Source organism: Cyrtonyx montezumae, unplaced genomic scaffold (assembly GCF_038088225.1).
Source record: "Cyrtonyx montezumae isolate F1298 unplaced genomic scaffold, pur_monq_1.0 scaffold_2, whole genome shotgun sequence".
In the NCBI taxonomy this organism is placed as follows: Eukaryota; Metazoa; Chordata; class Aves; order Galliformes; family Odontophoridae; genus Cyrtonyx; species Cyrtonyx montezumae.
This window is the reverse complement of record NW_027071936.1, coordinates 26,022,580-26,037,840: the sequence shown is the minus strand read 5'-3', so window position 1 is coordinate 26,037,840 and position 15,261 is coordinate 26,022,580. Positions and strand designations below refer to the sequence as shown.

General features: G+C 39.1%; 1 long non-coding RNA gene across 1 annotated transcript in view; it reads right to left on the bottom strand.

Annotated features, from left to right (window-relative positions):
- LOC136048441 (uncharacterized) overlaps positions 1–15,261 on the bottom strand; it is a 104,861-nt gene that overhangs the window by 33,568 nt on the left and 56,032 nt on the right. The window contains exon 3 of the long non-coding RNA XR_010622176.1: positions 313–375. This is a non-coding gene — a long non-coding RNA (uncharacterized LOC136048441). The remainder of the gene's footprint in view (positions 1–312; positions 376–15,261) is intronic.

The window sequence follows — 15,261 nt, the reverse complement described above, 5'->3', positions numbered from 1 at the left end:
TTTTAATATTTCTGGGGTGGGGGAAGTGGGTAAGGGAAAACAACTTGAAATAAAGGAACAACAAGATAAGGTTAGTAACTTCTTGCTTTGTAGTTACATTATTATTCCATTATCCAGGAACATCAGGACATGAAGATCATAAAGAACTTACAATCCCAAGCAAACTGTGAGCCATCTAACAGTAATTATCAAAAGTATGTAAACTATAACAGAAAACAGTACTGCCAACAGCCACCCGATAGTTCCAACAAGACTAAAATGTTAGAGGATAAACATGATAAATGCATCTATACATGAAAGTTCAAAACTTACCCCTGATGACCACAGGTCTGCAGCTATCCTGAAGCACTTCTCTCTTTAAAAGCTGTAACTGCCCTTTAAAGAAAAAGAGGGGAAAGAATGAAGTTCACAAATGATTACAGTTCAGTGCAGTAGCCTATTAATGGATGCATAATTGACTAATTATTGCACACCTCTCTATGCCTGCCCTTAAATTAAATCTGCCCCCCAATCCATCAAGTCTGTTTACTTAAACACCTTGTAGACTGAACAGTTATCTAAATGCTCCTCCAGCAGGAAAAGGTGATCAGCAGATTTTGGTCTTCCAGAGCACTGGAGCCTAACTGGTTCAGTTACTCTTCTTATTCAATGTGATCTGCAGATCTGCTGATTTAATTCTGCACAGGTGGCATCTTTTATGCACAGCACAACCAAAGGGACAAGGAAGCTGACCTCATTAACCATCCTTGCCATCCCATCCTTCACTGTGCATAGAATTATAGAAGAATTATGTTTAACTAAGAAAACTCTTGCTATTTCAAATAAATGAGACTTGACCAACAGCTACTTCCACCTTCTTTCTCTCCATTCTCCTGTTTTTCTCAGTCTCAGTAGACAGTTAAGCTTTTTCAAGTGTCTCTAATAGGGGGATTAGGAAAAACAGAATCTAGTTTAATTTCACAGTATGAACAACTGACTTCACAAGTTAACATCTTTAAGCCTTTGCTTTATTTTTACCCACTGCACTGCAGCGTTACCCATACAGATGTAAGAAACTCAGTCACTCCTGTCATTTAAATAATGATGTGAATGTCACTGTTAAAAAGAACCGAACAGCTCCCATACTTCTTCACTGCAGACCCTTTAATTCTCAAGATGGTACAAAGGAAAAAAGCCCAATTACTGTTACATATTTAAAAGTTGTTTCCAATTAAAATTTATTATCTGCTTGAAAAGCATTATTAGCATGTATTGCCCCTTGATACCACATAACCTGCCAAAGTAAATGTGGCAGGATTTTGCAACAACAACAAAAAAAGAATAGTCTAGTTCATAACAGTTTAAATTGGTTAGAGTTGATCTTTTCATGAACTGCAGGAAGCATTCAGGTTTGTGCACATGTCAACCAGAGGAAAAACATGTATGGACCTTGAGAAGTGGGTACTATTTGGAATGAGACTTCCCAGCTTCTTTGTATGCAAACTAGCATGGCAGTGACCGTTGGTTTGGCTATGCTGTGGACAGAATTAGAAAAAGTTTGGTCCTTCTGCAAAATTAAGCATGTGCCTGCTAAAAAGGACGTGTATCTACAAGAAAATGGAAGTAGAAATATTTGTCTCCTTGTTTGTTCCTATGTCTATCCTTACCATTCTTGAAAAAACCATGACCATATTGGACATACTGTGATCTGATCAATCCCATGTTCACTTATGCAGAAATGAGAACATTAAAACAGGTTGAGATTTTCACATCAGAACGTTGTTCTGACACCACTCCTCATGCAATTGGTGAACCTCGCCCTATTTTTCTCTGAGAAAGGTTAAAGCTTAACTCTGCTTAACTCTGCAGCCTGCCATTGTTTTTCCCCATCCCTGGAGGTGTTTCAGGCAGAGTCAGATGGGGCCCAGAGCAATCTAATCTAGTATCTGATCTAGTGGTTGGCAACCCTGCCTATGGCAGGGGGGTTGGAACTTGATGATCCTTCAAGTCTCTTCCAACTCAAGCTGTTCTATGATTCTACCAATCCAAGGGTTTGAGGCACTAAAAAAACACTTGCCACTGCTACAAGCAGCCTTAATTTGAAAGACTGGCACACTGGCTTTGCTGGAAGGCTGAGGAAGTTTCACTGCAGGCAAGCTCATACTAAGATCTGGCTCCAGAAGGTTTTAGCCCAGAGAAGACAGCCCCAAACCGGCTCCATGGGCAGATGTCCTATGAAGTACAGATAATTAAGGACATCATTTCCATATCTGAAATGAGTAGTACTAGATAAAAAGCAGCTAACTCTTTGCTCAGTCCTGTAATGAAACAATTCATCATATACCTCAGAGGTGTCTCCTTTTGCTTTGGAATAAGGAGAGAAAGCAGGAATCCTCACACTGTTGGCCCTTCCCATTATTCAATTGTACCCACTCAACACAGGATTGCCTAAAGCAATAAATACATGTGCTACGACTACATGTGGTCCTTTTGTAGATTACAGACCCACTCTAGTACAGCTTGCAGGTTCAATGTGAGGCACTTCCTGCAAGTAGAATTTAATAACCCTGAAGAACAGCTGAGAATTCCAATCTTTTTTTTTTTTCACCCCTCCAGTTCATCAGTCTTGTTTCTTAAGGTAATTTAATTTCCCCCTCTCTCAAAGAGTACTAAATCTTCTCAGCGGCAAAAAGGAGCACCTGAAGAGGAAGAAACTGAATTTCAGTGGAAATTCAAAGGCAATGCTGACTTTTTGCTCAGAGGACTTCTGTGTACCTGCAGCTCGATACCTCAGCCAGACGCAGAATATTTGCTGGCGTTAGCAGGAGGCTGCTAACAGCTGCAAAGGAACAGATAATTCAGGCAAGCTTGCTCTCTGGTCCACTTGTTTTTCCTTTCCTCAGTATCTTAGAACTTGCACTTCTGAGCACTATTACCTTCAGGAGTTTTAAAGCCTGAGGGTCTTGGCAGACTGTCAATGGTAGCTGAAATTTTTCATGCTTTTGAGGTTTATTCACTCAAATGAACTTTAATGAATGTGAAAAGGGCTGCCAACATCTGGCACTAGGAATGGGGTAGGAAAGGATGAGTGGTGCTGTCCTTTTTCTGGAAATAGCTGACTTTCCAGAGCAATGCCAGCTATGATGAAATGATTTCATTTGGAGCTGCAAATACTGCATTTCTCAGCCATGGGACCACTCTTCTCTAGATGAAGGGGCAATGCACAAAAGCCAGTAACATTCAAAACCACAGATAGTCACAAACAAGATGTTATAGTTTCCAAGTAGGTCCTTATACAATGTCCTGATACGGTACATCACTTAATTAAGCTAATCACAGAATCCCAAATATATACCTATTAATATGCTATTTCTACTCAGTCAGTGTAAAACAAACACTCCTCATTACTACCCCAATGCAAACAGAAAAGATTCTCAAAGAGAAATTAATCCCTCAATTCACTCTTAAGTTACATTTTTGTACATAGGTAAGAGCCTGGACCTGTGTAGCCAGTTGAAATACAAGTATTTATTGGTTGATTAATCTCAGTACTGCAGTTTCTAATGACTAGTGATATCAAGCTCATGTGGTACTGCATGTGAGCCTGATTGTTACACGACAGCCTAACAGCAGAGGTAGCTTTTACTACATTTCCCCAGTGCATCATGTTATTTATCGAAGACAGCATAGCAAGAGTCAATAGCTACCAGGATGGCTTCTTCTAACTGGTTTTCCATGCATCTTTTTTTTCGCACTAGGATACAGTTTCTGACAGTTTCCCCTCCCTTGTAACCTTGGAATCAGTAAGCCAACTTTGGCCAGATTTAATAGAGAAGCAGAATATAAAGTTTCTATGACTTCTGCAGACAGGTGATGAGACAGAGGAAAACACATTCCTCAGGAAGAAAAGCAGTATGAACTTAACCATTTACCAGCCGCAGAAAACTCAGACAGGCCTTAGTTAAGACACCAATATGCAGCAAGGCAGATGTTATTGGGTCCACAACTCCTGGAAATATTTGCAGCTCTTTATCAGTTGAGCATAGTGGTAGTTTCACCTATGTGGTTACACTTGGGCAGGTAATTGGATTCCTGTTGTAATGGGATTTAGCAGCTGTGATTGGTACCCCTCTGCTCCTGGCCCTTGGTAAGATGGTTGGCACAACCAGAAAGAAGGTGAAATCCACAATAAGTAAGCAGGCTGTTAGTGTGTCCATCTGTCCCCTTCTCTTTCTCCCCTGTCACTAGAACCAAAGACTGGGAATACCCACTGCCAAAGTGACAAGGCCATTAGCATTACAGAGAACCAGGTGCTGGATCACCAAGGTGGGTGGTGGCATCCATTAGTCACATTAATATTATCAAATCCCGAGCTTTCAAGACAGATTAGTACAATATCCAGATTGATTCTACTCTGCATTCAAGCATTAGACATAGATTTAGACATACCAGTACAGCTCTCCAACTTGAGACACCTGAAATTTAGTGATACGATTCAGCTCAATTTGGCAAAGAAACCCGTGTTGAATTACTGGAATTTCTCACAGGATAGAAATTCAGAATTTCATTCATCTCTAATGAATAATTAATTGCTAAACTAATTAAACATTAAAATCCATAATGTGCTGGAAGAGACTGACACGTGTAACTACCATAACATGTTTTATGATTGCAGCTGCCTGTCACCATGATTGACAACTACTGTTTGCAACCTCTGTGACTCAAAAGAAAAGTCACATTCTTTTTGCCTTATGTCCTCTGACTCTCATTTGCTGCCTATGCCATTCTTGAACCAATTGAGAAGAAGTCGTGTTAGTTATGATACAAGTTGTAAACATGTGACAGTAATTTAGAACTCCTGATCAAAAGCTCACAGAAACCTTTAATCAGTAGGTCCTCCCCAGCATTATTAACCTTTGAGTAAAAGCTCAGCTATAGTAAAATGAATTCCACTCAATTAGCAATGAAGAACAAGCACCACATTCCTTTGGACAAGCCTCTTTTGAATTAATTCTGTTTTTGAGAATACAACTAGAGGTTCCATTAGCCATCCATCAGAGACCAACAAACACAGCTAAAGAAGCTCAGCAGAAGCTGAGATAAAACAGTGCTGCCATGGGTTAAATGAAGCCTCCAGCATCAGTGAAAATGGTTAAAAATATGATGCATGACTGGTGAAGTTTGATCAGATTTCAAATGTATCTCCTAGGAGTAAGCCACACTGAAAAGGCAGCAGACAAACACCTTGTCTCTTATAGCTGCCTGGCCAAAAGCATTTGGTAGTTAGTTATAGTATATCTATTTGCAAAGCTTCTACAGAGAAAAACAATATGGATACAGTTTTGTAGACAGTTTACTTCAAAGACCAAACTGAAATGATGCCTTTTAAAAGGGTGACATTTGGTGCTTATTTTTGACAAATCTTAGCATACAGTTCCAGAATACTATTTTGGTGAAGCTATTGTAGCAACAATTCTAGATCAAATAGCACTTGGATATATAACAAAAAATGTTGGTACTTTGCTACTCCTTCAGCTTTAAAGAACTTGCGCCCTAAGAACAGACTCAGTTTTCTGAAAATTCTTTTGTAACTCTGCTAATTAGTCTCTAAGTTAAAATACTTTCCATTTAAGGCACTCTGCTTTTATTTTGATTTGAATTACCTTAACAGTAAAACACATTTTAAACTTCTCATACTTTAAAAATTCAATGAAACTCAATAGAGAGAATATATTTGGCAGAAAAGTCCACTGTAATGAAAATAAAAATTATGATCTAGTGAGGAGAAATCAGCTCAAGAGCTCAGGACATTCTTAGATTGCCCCACTGTAGTATCAAAGATTATGCAACTAATCACCACCTTTGATGTGTACCGCATTTATATGCCATCCCATTTAATTTCCAGTACCTGTAAATATCTTCTAAAAGGCTGAGTAAAATATGAATGTATTTGTGTATGACATCTGCATATGTGAACATGCACATGAACATTTTAAAAAACTACATCTCTCAGATAATTAAGCTGATACAATAATCAAAGCTATTTTAAGCTTCTCTTTTTATACAGATCAGCCCACAGTCCCAGCACATTTGGCTGGGTTGCTTTCACAGTTGCATTTTTTTTATTGCTGCAGAATGACTTCACAGATTCAAAGCACTTTGGCTCCCAGACTGAAATACTTGGAAGACTTCATGCTGATGGGCCATATTTCCAGAGCAGCCCTTGAGGAACTGAGTCTAGTTTTAAATGTGATTTATATTAAGTTCTTGACTACCTAATTCAAAATTCAATTTTCAGTGCCCTGGTAAGTAGGCAACTTGGAGTCCGTATATAAAAGGAACCTCCAAGATCATCTGTCTCTGCAAGATTTTATTGTCTGAAAGTCACTTCAGCAACCTGTATGGCTGCCTCCCTCAAATTCACATTCAATCTTCAATTTGTGCAAGTACAGATGCTGTAAGATATTTACTTGCTTGTCCTCGATGCTGGAGGCCCAAAATCAGTTCTTCCTGATTTACTGACCCAACCTGTTCACTGAATATTTTTGGAGAGACCAAGAAATATACTAAGGATAAAAGATTCCGAGCAAAGGACACAAAAATTGATCCTCTTAGGAAAAAGACAAAATGTGACCCTTTTTTCTCTCATCTTGGGTTAGACTCCTTCCTAAACTATTAGGATAGGAGAGCCACTAGAACTGAGCTCTGGGGAACACCTTTATTGACCACCCATCAGCCAGAACCCTTTGAGTTCTACCATCAAGACAGTTCATGTCCCAGCATAGCAGGAACCCGTTCATCTCACAGTTGGACAGTTTGTCCAGAAGGATGCTGTGAATGATAGTATCAATGGCATGACTAAAATCCAGAAAGATTACATCTTCTTGCATTCCCTTCATCCACCAAAAGAGTGACCTTATCAAGGAAGGAGATCAAATTACTGAAGCAAGAATAACAATTTTGTTTCCTCCTATGATAGATAAAGAAAATATTATCCTCCTACTGGATTAAGAAGAATAAACTTCCCTGTCAGGGAAATATGTGAGGAAAGAGTACATTACCCTTGCAGGATTAAAAAAAAAAAAACAGCTAAGAAAATCATCCTAACTTGACAACAAAGCTGTAAGGGAGCAAGCTTGCTGCCTCAGAGTTCACTGTTGGAAGGGAAGATGGAAGGGCGAGTAGAAATCAAGGCAATGATGGGGGGTGGATCTGCAGCAGAATCAGGGTTTCCATGCACTTCCAGGCACCATTAGTGGAATACCATGGATTGTCCAGTGTTTGTAAAAGGAACATCATGTAGACCAGAATTAATACTAGAGAATTACTTATTAAACTTGAGTCTGCAAAGTGAAATCATGAACTGGAGGCTACATCAGGACATTAAGGAAAACGGGGAAAAAAGATCCAAATCAAGCCTATAGTCCCTTAATTAATTCTGTATTAATGACTAAATAGTGAATAAATCTTAGTCGTTATATAATGAGATAAAACAGACATTTTGGCATTTAGACCCAAAAGCATTCAAGACATGGATATTTCCACAAAGAAAGAGAAAAGAAATACAGAGGAGGGCTGATACAGATACAGTTAACCATGATATAGCTGACTGAAAACATATAAAAGGAAAGCCAGAGGCTATTTGTTTCCTAACTGAGAAAACTTATTTTTTAAAGGAGAGATTCTTTCCATAGGAAAGGATCAAGTGTTGCAGCAATGCATGCAGAAGCAGAGTAATGTGCAGAATCAGGGTAAAATAACCCAGTAACCTCAGTAGGTGAAACTCAAGATTTGGGGTAGACTATTTCCCTCACTGTGAATTCAAGCAGGGCACCATTCATCCCTTTTGAAGCACATCTGGAAGGCGAGGGAATGGCACTCGGTTGTCACACAACTCCTGGCAAGCAGCAACAGGCATTAATTCACATTCATGTCTAACTTGATCGGTGTTTTTTGTTCTAAACTGCGAGTCCTGCCCTCCCTCAATAATTTCAGGCTTTTACTGAGCACAGTGATTTATGCTTTCAGAAATGTGCTATTTAGTCAAGAAGTTGCTATCTTCAGAATCAAATATAATATCTGTGACCTTTTAAAATGTCTTTAAAGACAAAGGTGAAATTATATTCGTTTGTAAAAAGAATGGTGGTATAATTACTGCTGCTTTGTCATTCAGTAGCAAAAATTCTGATTTGCCTTGCCACATAAATCAGAGAAAGGTGAGCCACAAAGGGACTTATAAGGACCTTCCAAGTCCAACCTTTCTTTGAGGCAAAATGAAAGCTTCTCACTGATGATGAGCAGCTCTTGAAAACATTTTCCTATTCCCTGTGTGAGCTTTCTCTCATGTTTTTTCCTCTTTTCTTGCTAATAGAAACTATTTTCTTCAACAGTGTTTTTTGCCACTGCTCCCCTCATACTTACATTCTTACAGTCAGACAGTATGCGTTCTTCCATTTGCTCCCTGCCTGATTTCCTGCTCATTTACAGACCACAAAAGACCTCTTTGCAGCCAGACTCATGTCTAAACCCACTTCTCCATTTTGAAGTTTGCTGTTCTCTTCTTCAGAATGAACTGTTTTTTTATAAGCCCTTACCAGTTCCTTGATCTTGACTTTAATTATCTCACATTTTCTTCTCCTTAAAGTGGTGATTTCAGTCCCCCATAATTATCTTCATCCTAGTTCTCCATCCTTTTTAATTCCACGTTAAATGCCTCCCTGTTAAATCGTATCAGAGCAGCCATAACACTTGGTAATTTCTGTCCTCCAAACCAGAAGCCCCCTCCAGCACCCACCAATATCTCAGAATTGTCTGTGTTGATATCATATCCTCAGAAAGTCTTCAAACTCCAAGCAACTCTTTGGTTTAAAAGACCCACACTGAATTTTCCTCTCCAGCACAGAAGAATCTCTGTTGTCTTCATGGTGTTTCTATGTCACTTCATCTCCACAGAATCCCCTGCAGTTAAGATTCTCCTGCTCCTTTATTACAGGCATCTGTGTATAGAGATCTCCAATTTCCTGCAAGTTGCCCATTTGTCTTCCTTACTTTATTTTTCTCGGTCTCGAGCTATTTTGTTATGTGTTTTGTTCTACTTCACTGAGTTTCTTGTGACCTAGACCCACACTATGATCTATCAATCAGATCCCACTGGTTCCCAATGGGAACTGAGTTCTCAAAACCCTTCAGCAGTCTGGAAATGCCAGACAAGGCTCAACAGTGTTTGAACATAATGAAGGAGCAGATCAGCTTTGCTGCTTTAACTCCAGTAACTGCTTCTTATATTGACTGATCATTTCCTAGAGAACTGTTCTTGCTATTTGGAGCTGTCTCCACAAAGCTTCTGCTTTGGCCTTTTCACTTCTGTTTCATCCTCATTTGTGAGGATCCTTGTCTTCTGGATACAGTTCTTAAAAAGGTGACAATGAAGGCCCTGTCACCATTTCTTCAGTCTATTTACTAGTTTATTTAGTCTATTATTGCACATAAGGTCCCTACAGTTGGAAGGGACCTCTGAAGACCATCTACCCCAACTCCCCTGCAATGAACAAGGACACCATAGCTAGATCAGGTTGTCCAGGGCCCTATCCAGCCTTGCCTTGAAAGTCACCAGGGACGGGGCAACCACCACATCCCTGGACAGCCTGTTCCAGGTTATCTGGTTATCACCACAGTTGCAGCATTATTAGGGAGAAACCAGCTAATTATCACCAGCTTCTGGTATTTATTTGTACATAGAAAACTAAAACAAACTAAAAAGCACAAGTGGCAGAAACTCAAGTGGGACTTATGGTGATACCCATATATACCTGCTAGAGCAGGGGTTCAGATTTAAGCCTACAGCTTTAATTTAAGCAAAAGATCCACTGCTTGCTGTTAACAGTTACCATTTTTTTTTTGTTTTAATTGCAAGTTGATTTAAAAAAAAAAAAAAAAGGCAATGGAAAGTGTCAATTGTAAGACACTTATGTGCATCTCTGTAGCAACATTCAAGCCCTGAAATGCTCATCGAAGCTATTTTAGACTCCTGAAACACCACGGGGAAAAGCAAGTCACATTATCTGTGCATTCACTTCAGAGCTTCAAGACGCATGCAGGCAACTGAATTACATGATATATCTTCAATTACATCATCCATTAAACACTGTGTTGTCTTCACTAGGTGTTGACTGTTTTGAAGAATAAGAAACATTCAACACCAAACACCGCCTCAGCATGAAGAAAATCCTCACCATTTTCTATAGCCTTTCACAGCTGCAGTAGAATTACATCAACATTTTATGGGGGTCATTTATCACATCCTGTGGTCCATGTTTTCATTTCCTCTGTGCATATTTACAGCCTAATCTGAGACATACAGCTCCTAAAATATTGACCAGCACATCTTGATTTATTATAGTAGTATTATCACGACATTCAGTTAATTTTGATTTAATACTATTTTTGTCCTATCAAAAACAACTATGGCAGCACGAACAAGCTATAGATTTTGAAAAGATGGAGACTGCTGACAATAATGGTTGTTTTGCATTTCCCTTTCCAAATGATTCTTTCTGCTTGTGCATTTTGAATGAAAAGAGGTCAGCATCTTATTCACTCCTCAGAGAGTCCCATACTATTTATTTTTAAGGTTTCCTCACAGTGGCACTCAATTAGGATCTCAGAAACTCAAGCCATTTATCACAGAAAAAAAAGAGCAACTTCAGTCCTCCTTAAAGAGTGCAAGTCTTAGAGCAAAGTGCAAATGCTAGAGATAAAATGTTTCTCAGTCTATTACAGTTGAGGATACATCAGAACATAAATATAACTCAATCCTTTTAAGTTGCAAATTTCTCACTCTGTTGCTGCTTACAGAACAAATCTCAGATCACATATGTGAGAGCCAGAGGTAAAGTATCCCTCAATACACCCTAATTTAAAATGTCTCATAACTCCTGTGCAAAGTGCAAGGTTCAAAACGCCTTTAGCTTTAATGTAAAAGGCAGAAATAGCAGTTTAGAAATGAAAAGTGGGAATACCTATTGAGATTAAATAGAGCAATGTCAATTTCAATGACACAGGCAATTATGACAGTGACAGGAGGATATCATTTTTAGGAAGTGATGTGCTCCTTTCTCTGGCTCCATCAGTTCTGGCTGTTGTCCACAGTTTGGGTACTTCGAAAGTCCTCTCTGTGACAGCAGGATGGTTGAAACTCACATCAAACCTTGTTCCCCATCTCTCTCACTGCTGTGCACCCCCCAAACAACCACAATGCTGAGAACACTGACGGTTTCAGCTAATGTCCTTACAGATCTTTTCTAAGGTACTGCAATGAGCTTCAGAGGAACTTCTGTCCTGAAGGACATTTTGTCTCCCATGATATGCCATAACAAAGTCTTAAGAGGAATTATGGCATTACGGGAGCCTGGTATACAAGGATAGTTATGCATAAGGCACTTGTATGGTGGCTGCCAGTGCCACTTCCAAGCTTATATCACCTGCATTTTCACTATAAAATTGCTGATGATACTTCTGGTCACTTGATTTCTTCTTAAAAAACAGAGTACACTGCAATTTCTACAGAAAGCAAGAATATATTTGTGAAACGAATTTGTTCAAATTTATCGAAAAATAATCCTGATGATTTTAAACATGCAAAACAGGAACTAGAAGAAGCTTAATGCAATTTTTCTTTCTATCCCGATGGAAGTCAGCAGAGAACTCAGCTGCACAGCAGGTAGAAAGCTATGTTTCTTTGCCTACCAACGTGGGCTATGTGCTGGAGTAGTATTTAGTCCATATCCTAGGGTTTATTTGGGACCTTGTGCTGAAAGACCTGTAACTTTTCTGAAGCCCTGCCTTACATCAATCTTCTCCCAGACAAGAAAGCCTGGGCAGCATAGGTCTAATATGTCAGTGCAACTGCATGTCAACGCAGCATAAAGCAGATTATACTGGATGATTTAGGAAGCTCAGTTACTTAGACAGTACAGCAAGGGCATATAACAGATTCTTCATTTTCCAGTGAAGACAAGATTATTTAATGTATTTAGAATAGGAAAAGATTTAGATCATATACTGCAAATTCTAAGGGGATAAAATTACTTTTAAATTCCTTTCACCTCTTCCTCAATGTATATGACTTGAACTCTCATAAAACAAAGGTACATTTTTTATTGCTTTTCAGAGAGTTCCCCTATTAAACTTAATTTTGGCGCAACCAGGATCAAAACTCTAGTTCTCCATGTAAGCAACAGACAGTAGCTAAAAGAAACCATTCTGTGGGAAAAAAGCACACTGTTCTCATCACTTTGCATGCTTGAAACCTACATAAAAACGCCATAATTCCTACTCCGCATTTGAGACTATGTAGGGACTATTATATAGACCTATGTTTTTACTGCAGATTCCAAAGCGACATCACCACATTATATCATGAATTCTGGAAAAATATTGATCAGCTTTTCAGGTAATCAAAGTCACATGTGCTTTGCAGATCTGAATATGCAACAACACTGTCCAAAACCATAACCTAAACCACAGGCCAAGGAAAACAGTTATTTGTAACACAGAGGTGATGCCCTTCTTCTCACAGATGCATCATCGGTAGCAGATTTACTACACAGATAAATAGCTGGATGAATTACATGCATACATAGCTAAATGAAAACTCATTAGTAAATCCAGTATTTGGGGATTTGATTCATCAAATGCATCATTCTACCAGGGTTGATGGTCTGCAATATGGGAAATGAGTCCTGGCAGAGCACGTAGCCCAAGGACTAGAGCTGGTGCTTAAAGCACTTACCCTCACAGTGCTCCTAAGAGACTTCAGATGAAATTCAAAAATCAAGAATTCCAGGGCTATTTCAATTTCAGAAAGAAACCGTTACCTACAGCCTACCAGAATTAGCATCATTTATGTCGAAGCTGTGCCAGCCGACTTCCCTGGCCACACTTTGCCCCATTTTACCTGCACAGGTGCACACAGTTTCTTTGACCTCCAGACTTCATTTCTCAGCAACACTGACCGCAGTGTGTCAATTTAGCCTGCAAGCTGCTGCCACAAAGGCCAATGAAGTCCCTTTGAACAGAACAAACAGTCTGTTTCTTTGAACCACACTTGAATTATTACAGTTTTGGAGTGTGTGCGGATGTGTATCAGTGGGTGTGAGGAGTGGTTTGTTTGTCTGTTTGGCTTTTAAAAAAACAGATATAAATAATAATAAGAGCTTTGCATGTGGCACCTTCTGGACACAGTTCCTCAGGATGACTTTATTTTTACTAGTGTTAAATTTCACCACTCCCCCTTCACATTTCTCACTTCCCAGTGCTAACTGTCAGGATGGCCCGTAAAAGCATGACAGCATAACAGTTTTACATACATTTGTATTTTCTCTAGTCTCTTGAGCTTTTCTGTAGGCTGACACAGACCTCTCTGGCAGGCAATAAATTCATCAGCAATATTTGAAAGAAAAAAAAAAAAGAAATTATGCTTTTTACAGGAAAAAATATCTGTGGAAAAGTTAATGCCAACATAAACAGCCATTCAGAGGTCTAGGAGGGGGTCTTCACTGCCATCTTCAAATCTGGGCTCAGCACAGAGGCTGTATGTGCCCTGGGCATCAGCAGAGAAATCACTCCAGCAAACTAGTTTCAGGATGACTCAATCTTAAGCAGCCAGAGTGAGAACTGTAGAACCATGGAATGAGGGAATAATAGAATCATTAAGGCTGTAAAAGACTACTAAGATAATCTGTTCCAATCATCAAATCATCAGCATCATCCCACTACGTGCCTCGGTGCCACAGTAGTACCAGCTCACAGATACTACTAGTAGCAGATGTACTGCTACAGTACACCTAGCCAAAAGCATCACTGATTCTTCTTGCAGCTTCTCTACTTGGTTCCTTATTTGACCTTTTACGTGACAAAGTTGTTTGCATTAAGTCTGCCAGCTTGCTTTTGTCTGTCCCTACATACAGCCCTTTACTGAACACCACCTGAAAGATGAGATGCTGTTGCCCTGGTTAATTGGCACAGAAACAATAAAAATAATCTTTAATGCTATGGTTCTTTCCATATTACTTCAAGTTCATTCCAGAATGGGAGGTGGCACTTTGCAACATCTTTTTCTCCAGAATTTGTATCTTTCCTTTGATGAGAAACAAATATCCTCATTTTATCATTAGATTCCAGAATCTAGAAATTTTAGGAAAACACCAAATATCACAGAGTTTCTGTTAAATGGATACACTATGCCAGGACTACATGACTTTAATTGTACTGAAAATAGGTCATCTTGATGAAGAGACACATTATGTATCTAAGAATGATTCTCTTAAGATTAAAACCTTTGGTAAAGTGAGTAGTGTTGCCAGTCCCTGGTGCTCAGATACATCATATATCAGCTTTGAAGGCTTGCAGAACAGTTCCATGAAAAGTTATTGCTTGATTTCTTGCCTGAGAGAGAATCTGCACTCATCACGTTTGCTGTTCAACTCCACAAACACGCGAATGCCTGTTCATTATTTTGATTAAAAAATAATAATATACTTCTACAATCTTATATGACTATAAACAGATTGCATGTAAAACAGGCTACATCAAACTCTTCGGATGATTTTTAATTAATACTTCAAAATGACCATGACCTGGCCAAAAATATGTTAGTGCTGCCATCAGTAATTACAGGCTTGGATGTATTATTAGTAAAATCGTGTGTGTACAACATACAGTTGCATCCCACAGTGAAGTCAGGTGAGCTCCTGGGAAAACACAGAATTTTAAGCAGGACTACTTATCAACTTGTGGTTACTCCATTCTGCTATCCAAGATAGGAGAAACAATCCATAAATCAACTCGTGATATCTCCTTAATAGAAGGGAAGCGAGGCAACATGCAGGGAAGGAGAAATTGCTTTGCACGTAAATGAAGAAAGGAAGGAAGTGGTCTTTGAAAAAATAAGAAAAGGAGGTCTCTGCAGGAGGTGACAGTAAGCTGCCTGTCAGTAAAAAACTAGTCTTCAAATGAAATGTGATGGAAATTTCACTGTCTACAGAAACTCATCCCTTAATACCTCTAGCCTGCATCCACTAAAGAGACAGAGTGCTTCATGGAGAAGTGAACATTGATACCTTAGGCTGGGTTTGTTCAGATGCTCAGTAAAACAACCTGTATATGTGGTACAAATAAATAATTCATGATAAAGACTCAACCAGACACCAGGTCTTATTTCTCCTCTAATGGAAAATTAAACAGCATGGCTACAATTTTTTTAATGAAGGGCAGGAGAAAGTG